Here is an 11767-nt window from a genome sequence, read left to right on the forward strand (position 1 = left end):
CGCCGTGGGGGAGAAGGGCCGAGGGCGCCGCCGACTCACCGAGGGTGATATGAGCGAGACAGACGCGCAGGCGGGGAGCGGGGCCTCGGCGCCGGGGCCGCCAACGCGCGGGTGCAGGTGCGGGCAGCCGGGAGCCCCTCCGCAGAGCTGCCGCTGCCAGGGGCGGGGGCCGGGCTGGGGGCGGTGCGCCGCGGGGGGCGTGCCCACGTGGGTGTGGCGGGCGTGGGCGCTCCGCCGGCTGCCTGGGCCCCGCGGGCTGGCCGCGCCCCAGGCGGTCCGGGGAGCTGAGTTTCCACCTCCTGCGGTGGCGGGAGCGCCCAGCGGGCGTCCGGGGGGAAGGGGCCCCCGGGGTGCGGTGGAAGGCCCCCGCCCGCGCACCCCGCTTGTCCCGCTGCGGTCGCGCGGCGTCGGGCTCCGGGGAAGGGGGGAGACCTTGTGTCCGTCTTTGTTTAGATTCCCGAGGGGAAGCCTGGCCAGTCGGTGGGGACAGCAGCCTCCGTCAGCCCTGGCGGCTTGGCCCCACCCGCCGCCTCCTGAGAGCTGATCGGGAAAAGCCCTGGGGGGTCGGAAAGAACCTGATGCTCAGGGGCCCTGGAGCCTTGTCCAGTTTTCAGAGCCCCAGGGTTTCCTTGGGGGAACTCGTGGGGGGTGATGGTCTCCCGGTAAAGGTGTTCTGGGCCCCCAGGGTCCCACTCAGAGTGTCAGCGTCTCTGCTCTCCTCAGGGAGGGGAACTGGCCCAGCCCTGTCTTCCTCAGGCTGACTCTGGTCTGACCCAGTGACGTTGCTCTCACCTGTCACCCCAAATGAGGCAGCGCCAAAGCCCCTAGATGGAGTCCAACTGTAGGGAGAATGGAAATCTGATGACCTGAAAGAATTTACTTGGTCAAGACAGCCCAGAACAGTACTTGTGGAGACGGCAAGGTGGCTCTGTTGAGGCCCTGCTGGTGACCTTGCTCAGGGATCTGCCTTCTCCGGGATTCCAGCCTATTTTTTTGCAGAGCCAGTGAGTTGGACCATTCATCGGGGAGATCCAGGATGACATTGGGTGGGAGGTCAAGAAGATCCTACAGCACTTCCTCCCCTTTGTCTGGGCTGGCTTGGGCTAAGGGCATGGCTTTCCCTCAGCTCCAGGCTATGTTGGAGTCTGGCAGGGCATTGAACTGACTCTCCTGCCTGGAAGAAGCCGGTAAGACTTGGCTGCCTGAGATGGGGTGCATGCTCCTGCTTGGGGTACAGTATAAGAATCACATGGAAGGCAGCAAACTTGGGTTCTCCTTATAGCCCTGGGGCTCACCTTGGGGAAATCCCTGCCTCTCACCTTCCACTTTTGTGAAGGGGAGGGTTGATGTCAGTGGTGACAGAGTGGCCCTGTGTGACGAGAACATCCAGGAGACTGTGGTTCTATATATACAAGTCTGGAGCCAGTCCTTAAGAGCACAGGCTGGGTGGTTAATTTCCTGGCTGTGTGATGTCCAGCAAACTACTCACCCTCTCTGAGCTTTCGTGCCATATTCTGAAATTGGGGTGATGAACTTTCAGAGGGTTCTTGTAACAATTAATTAATGGGGGGGCGCCTGGGTGGCTCAGTCAGTTAAGCTTCTACCTTTGGCTCAGGTCATGATCCCAGGGTCCTGGGATGGAGTCCCGCATTGAGCTCCCCGCTCAGTGGGAGGACTTCTTCTCCTTCTGCCTGCCACTCCTCCTGCTTGTGCTCTCTCTGTGTGTCAAATAAATTTTAAAAAATCTTTAAAAAAGAGTTAAATGATGGCTCATGAAGAAAATGCTTAGTGTGGGGTCTGACATGTGGTTTAAGTGATCACTGAATAGTTCCTCTTATTGATGATTAAATTGTTATGATTGTATTAGAGATTCAGGCTTCCCTGACTTATGTCCTTTTATTAAATTCACACCTAGTCATCAAACAAAACTAACTGGATATTCTAGTAACATAATTCATGGGGCCTGTTCTGAATTCCTTGAAGGGAACACAGGCCCAGGAGGGTCTCAGTGCTGCCTAACAAAAGCTTTGACACTATGACATGTCTGTCTGTGTGCAGAATGGCATTTGCCATGGCCTTGAACTGGGACACACGATCCAGGAGGCTCAGGTAATTCATGAACCCCAGGTGAGCATTCAGGTGGGGTAGGTTACAGGTTTGAAACCCTTAAAAGTGGACACTTAATCGATGGTGAAGAAATATAATTGCAAGAACCCCCACTCCCCACCCCTGGGGCGGGGGGCTGTTGCACCAAGCATAGGTGCTTAGCTTGGGGAACCAGCAGGTAGAGGGGGCCCCGGCCCCTTCTGGATGGGATGGTAGTCATGCCAGGAAAGGAGGAGTCCCTGCTGAGTCAGCAGAAGGGCCAGCTCTCAGTCCCTTCTGCTCTTGGGCTCCCTTCATCTTTAACACCCTGTGCCGGAGGCAGTGCTGTTTGAGGATGGGCCAGATGGCAGGGCTTTGAACAGAGGAGGGCAGAGCCCGGCAGAGGGCCAAGCTGGTGGCTGGGACTGGGGCCTCTAAGACGCATCCCCTGGCCTTGCTTCTAAGGACCTGAAAGGTGTTGCCTGAGTCACTGCCTTTGCTGGACTTGCCCTCTGCCATCTGTAAAATGGGCAGGAGAGCAGCCTGCACCTCTTCTGGAGACGAGACACAGCCTTTCTGAAGATGCCTCTGAGCCTTCATTTCCCGATCTGGAAATTCCAGCTAATGCAGCAGTCTCGGCAGCTGCAGCAAATAGAACCTGACGATGGCTAGTTGAAGCAGAAAAGCCTTTGCCAAAAGGAGGGCAGGCAGCTCTGGCCAAACGCGGCAGCATTGGTCTGGTGTCAAAGCCACCACTGCCATCCATGGGCACAGCTGCTGCAGTTGGCCCTGCCCATGGGCAAGGACACCAGGCACTCCATCCAGCGGGACCATGGCTGCCTCTGAAGCCTCAGGTGCTGCTGCCGCTGCTTCTGTGTCCTCGTCAGCATGGTCTCCCATGTGGCCTTGGCTTCCTTGTGCCATTCATTTCTAAATCATGGTCAAGCATGCGCGTGTCTGATCGGAGGCACCCAGAGCAGGTCGTCTGCCAAAGCTGCAAGGGAGGCTGGGAAAAGACGCTCTGTGATCCTCTAGAAGGAGGTGGGCTCTGCCTTGTAGGAAGGGCAACTCAGGTGCTGGTGGCCAAAAGCCTGACAGTGTGCGCTTCCGACCACAGGGCACATGTGAAGCTGCGATGAGGCCACCGTGTGGGGAACACAGCAGCTCAGGTTGCTGAGATTCACGGTGCTGCAGGTCTACAGTGACCACGGTGGTGCTCCTCCATATTTCAAGTCTTTGATTTTTCAGCAGGTGAAAGACGAAAGGACCTTGAAAGCAGTATGGCTTGCTGCCCTTCCAGACGCAGAGGCAGCTCCGGTTCTGTTGCCAGGAGGACAGGTGACTGGGTTTTTCCATTGTGGTGATGAATTGGGCTGAGTCACCATTCCTCTCCAGTCCCCTCGTGACCATGACTGGAGCAAGTAGAAAGTAAAGTAAAAGAACTAGCAGGTGGGGTCAGAGGCACAGAAGAGCCTGGGGCCACGGAAGCTTGCTCTCTCGGCAGGGAGGGTGAGGCAGGAACCACCCCCCACTCACACTCTCCACTCACTGTGAGCCAAAGGGCCTCAGGGGGAGAAGAGTGGATCCTTTCTCTTCTTTTATGGGGTTGGTTGAGTGCCTCTTTGGTGCCAAGACCTGTGCTGTGGAGTGCACTGGTGAACCAGAGCAGATCAGGTTTATGCACTGACGGAGGAAACCAGCTTAGAGTCCCATAATCTAGGTACTAAGCCAACTCTGCTAAAATGCGTGATTGAGGTTAGCATGCAGTATGGTGGGGGCCTGCAGGAGTCAGCAAGAGCTTCCTGGAGGAAGAGGCATCTGAGAGGTGGAAAGTCAGCGGATGGAGATGGGAAAAGGGATGATGGGGGAGACACCATCCATCCTTCATCCATTAGGTCAGCCAGGCCTTCCACAAAGCTCAGGGAGGCTCAGAGCTAAACCCTGCCAGGAGTTCCTGAAAGGAGGTAGAGAATGCAGGGTGTGTGTGAGCAGAAGCTTAAGAACCAGGAAGTGGGTGAGAGTGAGTGCCTGGATCTGTTATTTCAGTGGACACCAGATTACCTGCTCCCTGCTCCCTGCTCCTGGGACACCCTGGACCACGCACTGGCAATGTTGCTGCCCCCTTTCTTCCCTGGATGCAAAGACCTTCCCTGCATGCAAAGGACCAGTTCTTGCTCTCCAGGTAACTCTGGACACCCTACCATCTCCTCCCCCATCCCAAAGGGCAGCAGGACCCCTCCCCACCACCCCCCACCGGAAGTCTCACCAGACACACAGAGCCTGAGTTTGTGCTACGTCAAGACAAAGGGTGGATCTGGCAATATTATTTAAAAATTCTAAAAGTCCTAATAGAATTTAAGAATTCTAATTAAAAATTCTAATAAAACTTATAAGATGCAGAAGGAAAATTAAAATCTCTCATAATGCCATTGTCTAAAGATAACCAGTGTTAACATGTTAATATCTTGGGGGTTGATATTCTTCAGCAGTTTTTGTGTGTGTGTGTGTTATCCCCCAAAGAATCATACTGCCTGTATTATTTTTGCTGCTCTTTTTTCCCCTTGCCAGTATATCATGAACATTTATCATGAACATTTACCCTGATAAAATTTATTCTTCTGCAACATAATCACAATAGCTATATTATCTTTACTGTGTGGGAGTGTCATTATCTCCTTGGCCAGTCTCAATCACCAGGCATTCAGGATGTTTCCAAGTTTTCATTATTGAAAACTTGTTGCAAGCAATCCCAATCCTCCCAAAGACAGCTTTGCCCACATCTCTTGGATGACCTCCTAAGGTCACTCTGCAGCCTTGTTTTGCCTGGCTACTTGGTCTCCGTCTTCTGCCAATGCCAGCCCATCCATCCTCAGACGGGGGACAAGGCATGCCTAAAAGCCCTCATTGTCTTCACACCTGTGCAAGTTCTTGGAGGCATTCAGTGAAACCGACGAAGTGAGGGTTGCCAGCCGTCACTTTCCTGATTGTGCCAGTATCATTTTAAAGCCAGAGGTTTTGATCTTGTAAAATATTACCATTGCAGAATGCTGAGTGAAGAGTACACAGGACCTTTCCTTTTGCAACTTCCTGTACTTTTTTGCAACTTCCTATAAATCTATAATCATTTCAAATAGCAACTTAAAAAAAAGAAAAAACCGAGGCAGGCCTGGGGGTAAGCTATTTGGCCCCAGTCTCAGGACAAATGTTTTTAGTTTGTCACAAGGACCAGAGCAGAGTTTGGCCTAGTTGAGCTTGCCTCAGTTTCTCCCAAGGGTAGGAATTGTTCTAGGGAAAGGCAACCCTGCTGGTGGGGTGGCCCTCCAGGCTGTCCTCTATCCAGCTCTAGGGGTCAGGGGAACCCTAAGGGGCAGAAGGAAGCAGATTTCCTGCGGGATTCAGGGAGCTCCAGATAGACCGGAGTCTGGCAGGAAGCAGACGAAAGCTGAGATGCTCTCTCTGGGGGAGACAGTGTCATTTTTCTTTCCAAAGAGGACCCACATGGCTGGAAGAGCCTCTGTCCCAAAGTTCTGGGGAGAAGTGGCCCCCTTTCTGCAGAGTCATTGTCCCAGCCCCACCCAGGCTTGAGTTAAACGAGACAGGTGCCATTCCTACACCTGGGGAGGACTTGGCCCTGTGGCTGGACCGCCCGCAGTGGGGAGGGGTGGGTGGCCTCCCCTCTCCAGGCCATGGTGTCCCCGCAGAGTCCTCTGCCCCATAATGACCAGAGGCTAGAAACTGAGGAAGTAACCAGGGTTCCCAAGGCTACCCTCGCGCTCAGCGATTTGCACAGAGAACTCCCAGAACTCAGAAAAGCCATCACCCCTCACCATTACCACTTATTTTCACAAAACAACATGGAGCCACATCAGTAGAGAGGAAAGGTGCAGGAGCAGCATACGGGGCCAGCAGGCGTGAGTTTCCAGGGGCACCTCCCAGCCCCCCTCCACCCCCCAGCCAGTGGAGTCACACGGGACAGGCTTACTTTAGGTGCCAGGAGCAAGAACGTGTGCAGAGGACTAGTCAGGCAGGCTCACCTGAGCCTTGGTGTCCAGAGTTTTATTGGTCCCATAAGAACGCAGCACCAGTGTGACTAAGCTTAGCCGATCCTTCTCTGGACCCCAAGAGGTCCACCGATGCAGCAGGGCCCAGGGCCTTCGGCGATCCCAAACCAGCATTCTCATAAGTCATATTACTGTCACCCACCTGGGCAAACCCATACAGTGTGGCCCATGGCCCCAGATGTACCCAAGCTGCAATTAGAACATTCCAGAGGCTCAGAGGTTATTTACCTCCCAGGAGCGGGAGGGAAGGCAAGTACTGTCTTTAGAATGTGCAGGATCTGAGTAACCCAGGCCTGCTGAGCTGAACCCTAACTGCACAGATGCCAGTCATTTATTCCGCTATATTTGTACACAAACTGCCTTCTCGTATCAGCACGATTTCATGAAAGAGGGGAAGTTTAACTCCAAGAAGGTAGGCTGGATATCATGATGTGATATAGGTCAGGGGTCCCGAAGAGAAAACAGGTGGCCCAAGTTTGCTAGCTTTGAGGATGAGGGGTCAGGAGCCACTGCCCTGTACCAGGAACCCTCCACGTGCATTTTTTCCCTTTAGTCCATCCAGCTTTGTCCCAAGGTAAAGAACAGAGAACTGAGAGGCTCCCTCTGGCTCCTGCACTAGCTTGAGATCAGATGTCCCTGCCCTTGGGAAAGGCCAGGCTCTGCTGAGGGTGGGAGGGTAGTCTGGGACTCTCCCTTAAGTGTCCAAGCCAGGGTCTCCTTTCTGATCTTGGGGCTTGCTGCTGTTGCAACTTATCCTGGGAAAGAGAGGAGTGTGTTCTTTTTAACAAATGCCCTGGCCTCTGCCCTGGCCTTCACCCCAGGCTCTGGCCACCCCCTAAGTTGAATCTAGGGTAAACTAGCTATTTTTCAAAAGTCTCTGTTTCAGCCCATTTTCCTCTGTCCAGCCTCCGTGCCTGGGCCTGAGCCATCAAAGCCTAGGCTGCCGGCCTGTGCGGCCCTCCTAATGGGGAGTCAGACAGCCTTGGGTTCCCCCATCTATTCCCTGCATGACGTTAGGCAAGTTTCCTCCTCTTGCACATGCGTCTAACTATAAAGCCATGAGGAGAGAAGTTGTGAACTGAAGAAGCCCTGGTCCAGGACCTGGCACCTTGTCGGGGCCCACTGGTTAGTGGCTGTTAGGATGCCAGATTTTGTGGCTCCAGGCCACACAGTGGGACAACAGTGAGGATCCTTGTGATGAGTAAAGTATGTATAGTGAATCATCCAGCCACCTTGGAGCTAGATGCTAAGAACCCAGGGGATCCCTATGGCTTCTGGACCTTTGTGGAGGGAGCACAACTCCCATACATACATAGCGGCAAGAGACCTGGGGTGGTATAAGGGTCTCATGAGGATTGAGGGTCCTGTTCACCACGGGGCCTTTGCACATGCACTCTCTCTCCCTGGGGACCCTTTCTTTCACTTCCTGTATTTCCCCTCGCTAATCCTGCTTATCCCTGGGGTGTCAATTTGGATCTCATGTGACTCCATGATTCCCTGACTCCCCTCCTTTGTTGCCCATCATACCACATGCTTAATAATAATATACCAATATTAATAGTCTACCATTCATTAAACCCCTACTGTGTGGGAGGCATACTTCTAAGAGGGTATGTACATATGCTATCTCGTTTGATTCTCCCAACATTTGGAGAGAGAGTTGCCACTCTATTTTTCTGAGACCAGACAAGATCCAGCATGTTGAGGGTGGTATGGCCATAGACTAATTTTCTGATTTTACACAGGAAGAAACAGGTGTGGACACATGAAGTAAATGACTCAAACACCCTCCCTAAAGCCCGTACATGAGTGTCTACGCACGGGTCCCTCTCTGCCCTATATTGTGAGCTTCCTGAGGGCAGGGACTGTGTCTCACTGGCTGCTCAGCTTTAGCCTCCGGCATTGGGCCTCATATGCCAATATTGTTGAAGAAATAAGAGAGGGAGTGAATGTTTGTAAGCCACCCACCCGGTGCTGGGCTTACCATAGACAACCCACAAATGCTAGTATCTGCGGTAGACAGACCGATCCCCCACATCCCGATGTATCCGCGTCCTGATCCCGGGAGCCCGGGGATAGGTCACATTACTTGGCAGAAGGGAACAAAGGGTAGCAGGTGAGATGAAGTTGCTGATCACCTGATTTTAACATAGAAAGATTATCCTTCATTTTCTGAGGGGTCAAGATATGATTACAAGTGTCCTTCAATGTGGAGGAGAGGCAGGAGAGAGCAGAGATGGTGGTCGGAGAAGGACGTGGCCTGCAGGCGCCGCTGCAGGAAGGCCACAAGCCAAGGGAAGCAGATAGTCTCTACAAGCTGGAAAAATCAAGGAAGTGGATACTCCCCTAAAGCCTCCAAAAAGAATGCAGCCCTGCGGACACCTTGAATTTGGCCCAGTGAGACCCATTTCAGACTTTGGACCTGGAGATCTGTAAGGAAATACATCTGTGTGGCCCTAAGCCCTGAATGCACTCAGCGTTCCCAGCAGTAATCAAAACCTGGCCTAGTCCCTCCCGACACCGAGGACCACACCTGGGGGTCGTTTACTCTATGACCGTTGAACTGAATTGGTTTATGACCGTAAGCATCGCACTTCCTATCTGAAAAGACACGTAAAGTGCTTTTTTTTTTTTTTTTTTTTTGTATTTTGGGTTTATTACATCAGAGGCTTAACTTAATTGGAAGGTTGCAAGTCTGAAGGTGGGTTAGAGTTCGATCCTGAGACAAAGCCATTAGCTGGGTTGGTTGGGGCCGCAGGGAAGACACGAGCGGCCTTCTAGGGGAACAGAGCCTCTGGCTGGTGTGTGAGCACTGAAGCTGGGCAGGGAGAGTCGGCATCAGGGACCACCCACAGCCTCAGTCCTAAGGATGCCGTTTCTGGGCACCTCACCTGCTGCCTCCATAATCATTAGGGACATCACACAGGGCCGGGCAGGGTCCGGAGCGCACCCCACCACCGCCCCCACGCTCACGTCAGCTTAACCGCCCCGTCTTAGGCGTCTCCGGTCACTCTGACAACTACTACAGACTGGGTGGCTTGTCTGCAGCTCTGGAGGCTGGAGGTGTGAGACCAGGGTCCGGGGAGGGCCTTTTGGGATTATAGACAGCAGCAGCCTCCCGTTGGTGGGGAGCAGAGAGAGCTCTCTGGGGTCTCTTTTATGAGGGCACTAACCCCACTTAGGAGGATTCTACCCTCATGACTTCATCACCTCCCAAAGGCTCCACCTCCTACAACATTTACCCCGTGGGTTAGGATTTCAATATATGAATGGCGGAGGGAGCAGGCACACAATGAGTCCTAACAGGTCCCAGCACGGAAGTACCACGAGGGTGCCCGTCGGCCAGAGGACGGGACAGGCAGCTCTGGGATACGTCAATGCACTGGGCACTGTTCCAAGTGCTAAGCATCCTTAACCCCTTCAGTCCTCTTCGTAGCTCCATGTGATGGGTGCTATCATTATGTCCATTTTACAGATTGGGAAACTGAGGCCTAGACAGGCAAAGTCACGTGCCTGCTCACACAGCCAGTGACTGGGACTGAACAACGGCAGTGTGGCTTCAGAGTCTTTTTTATAGCCCACTGTGACCTCCTGCCTCTCTAGAAGTCATAATAACTGTAATAGCAGGAATACCGCCTCCCATTTGGAACAGACCTTTCTGTTTGCACACATTCTGTCTCCCTGTCCTCCCAGTGGGTGGGCATCAGGATTAGTGCCCCAGGCTTACACTGTGGGAAGCAGAGCTCACGAGAGGAAGGCACCCAGCCTTTCGGGGCAAGGGTGGGCTTCCCGCCCCTGTCTCCTGGCTCCAAGTCCAGAGTCTCTCTCCTCCTTCAGCTGCCCCCTGCCTTACCCTGATGCATTATTTATGACCCATTACTCACCTCCCACAGGCGCCCAGATGCTGCCTGCCAGAGTTGTAACCTCGCTGTGTGCCCCGGAGGGGACCAAGGGCAGCTCGTTGCCCTCATCTTCCCTCTCTTCTCTCCCTTCCCCCCACACAGCTTCTTTGGGTCTCAGCAGGATCCTGGTGTCTGGCACAGCCTGTCCCCTCTTCCCACCCACGAGAACCACCCTGTGAGTAGTTTCCTCTTTGCCAAGCCAGCCGACACTTTCAGCAGGCTCCCAGCTTTCTGAGCAAAGCAGTGGCAGCAGCAAAGCCCAAACTCACTGTCCCCCACCCAACACGGCTGCTGTGTGCGCTGGTGTGGGTTGCCGGTGAGTGTATGTGTGCACGTGTGCATGCGCGCGCGTGTGTGTATGTGTGTGATGTATGGTGGGGAAAGAGATAGAGCACTAAGAGGCACGTCTGAGTTGCCTCTTCTGGGTCTTGGAGCAGAAAGCCCAATGGAGAAGGTTCATCTTCCTCCCCCTTCTCGCCACTGGGACCAGGAGAGGCGCTCAGGTATAGGGTTAAGGTTGGGGACAAGACGCTCCAAGGCTGCCGCAGCCCACAGCTGGGACCTGTGTGACATTGAGCAAGTCGCTCCATCTCTTTGCACATTATTTTCCTCCTCAGTAACTATCTCACTGGATCCTTACAGGACTAAAAGAGACAATGTGCATAATGCAGTCAGCAAAGAACTCAAGGGACAGTAAACACTGATAAATGTCTTGACAGTTCCCTATATCCTGCCTCCTGTGGGCCAGGAAGGATGGGTTTGGATCGAAGCACATGGGAGGAAGGGCTCCCAGAAGAACGGAGAAGCCAAGGGTTCCACAGGACCAGCTGGCTGGCCTCGAGGCGCCAGCCGTGCCACATTCCCCTCCTTTTCCACGTCTGTAAAATGGGTAGTAGCTCAGTTTAGTGGGGGCTTAACATCATGGCTAGCACCACGGAATGCTGGAAAAGGAATTAGCACATAAAACCAGAGAGCAAGCATCTGTTTCTCCTCCCTGCTTGTTTTCTTTTACAAAGATTTTTTTTAAAAAGCAATCTGTACACCCAACGAGGGGCTCAAACTCACAACCCCGAGATCAAGAGTCACAGGCTACACCGACTGAGCCAGCCAGGGGCCCCTCTCTTCCCTGCGTTTAAGCTCAAAACTCCTGGGTCCTGAGAGACTGGCTGAGGTTCTCAGAACCCCTCTGGAGATGCCGTGACTCACACAGTCCCTGCTCTGACCCTGGGATCCTGGTTAGTACCAGCTAGGGCTACTAAAGAACCTGTGTCTTTAACCAGCTTCCCCAGTGATTCCAAAGCAGGTGGCCCACGGAGAGAAATGCGAGGCCAAGCACTCTGCCAGAGATCATGCCAGATGGCTCCAGAACGAGCCCTAGACTTCCAGAGTCCTGTCTTCCAGGCTCTTTTTCCTCCATCCTAAGACCTTGCTGATGGAAGGGATGGGCTTCCCCAAACCTTGCCACGTCCCCCTTCCTCTGACTTAGCATCCCTGGATTCTGTATCTTGATCAATTTCCCATCACCAGAACTGTGCTGGACCCAGGGCAACTGACATTTGCTTTGCAGAGGCCCCTCTCGGGAGGCACAAGAGAGCGAGTGAGTGGAGCTAGATCCACAACATGCTGTTCCTCAGAAGGAAGAGAGCACGGGCTGAAGAGCCTGCCTGCCGGCAGCGAGACAGCTGAGTCTGTGTGTTCAGTATCCAGGGAGCCCCACGT

At 53.6% G+C, this 11767-nt stretch overlaps 1 protein-coding gene and 1 long non-coding RNA gene across 2 annotated transcripts in view; one reads left to right on the plus strand and one right to left on the minus strand.

Moving 5' to 3' along the window:
• NDRG4 (NDRG family member 4) overlaps positions 1–96 on the minus strand; it is a 40661-nt gene extending 40565 nt beyond the window's left edge. Inside the window, exon 1 of the mRNA XM_044256042.1 lies at positions 40–96. The gene's annotated coding sequence lies outside the window, so the exon portion shown is untranslated. The remainder of the gene's footprint in view (positions 1–39) is intronic.
• A 1064-nt stretch (positions 97–1160) lies between these two features.
• Positions 1161–3378, plus strand: LOC122911396. The gene is made up of 3 exons (XR_006385460.1): positions 1161–1187; positions 1984–2109; positions 3334–3378. It is a non-coding gene; the product is annotated as an uncharacterized LOC122911396 (long non-coding RNA).
• The last annotated feature ends 8389 nt before the right edge of the window (positions 3379–11767 follow it).

This window comes from Neovison vison, chromosome 7, assembly GCF_020171115.1.
Source record: "Neovison vison isolate M4711 chromosome 7, ASM_NN_V1, whole genome shotgun sequence".
In the NCBI taxonomy this organism is placed as follows: Eukaryota; Metazoa; Chordata; class Mammalia; order Carnivora; family Mustelidae; genus Neogale; species Neogale vison.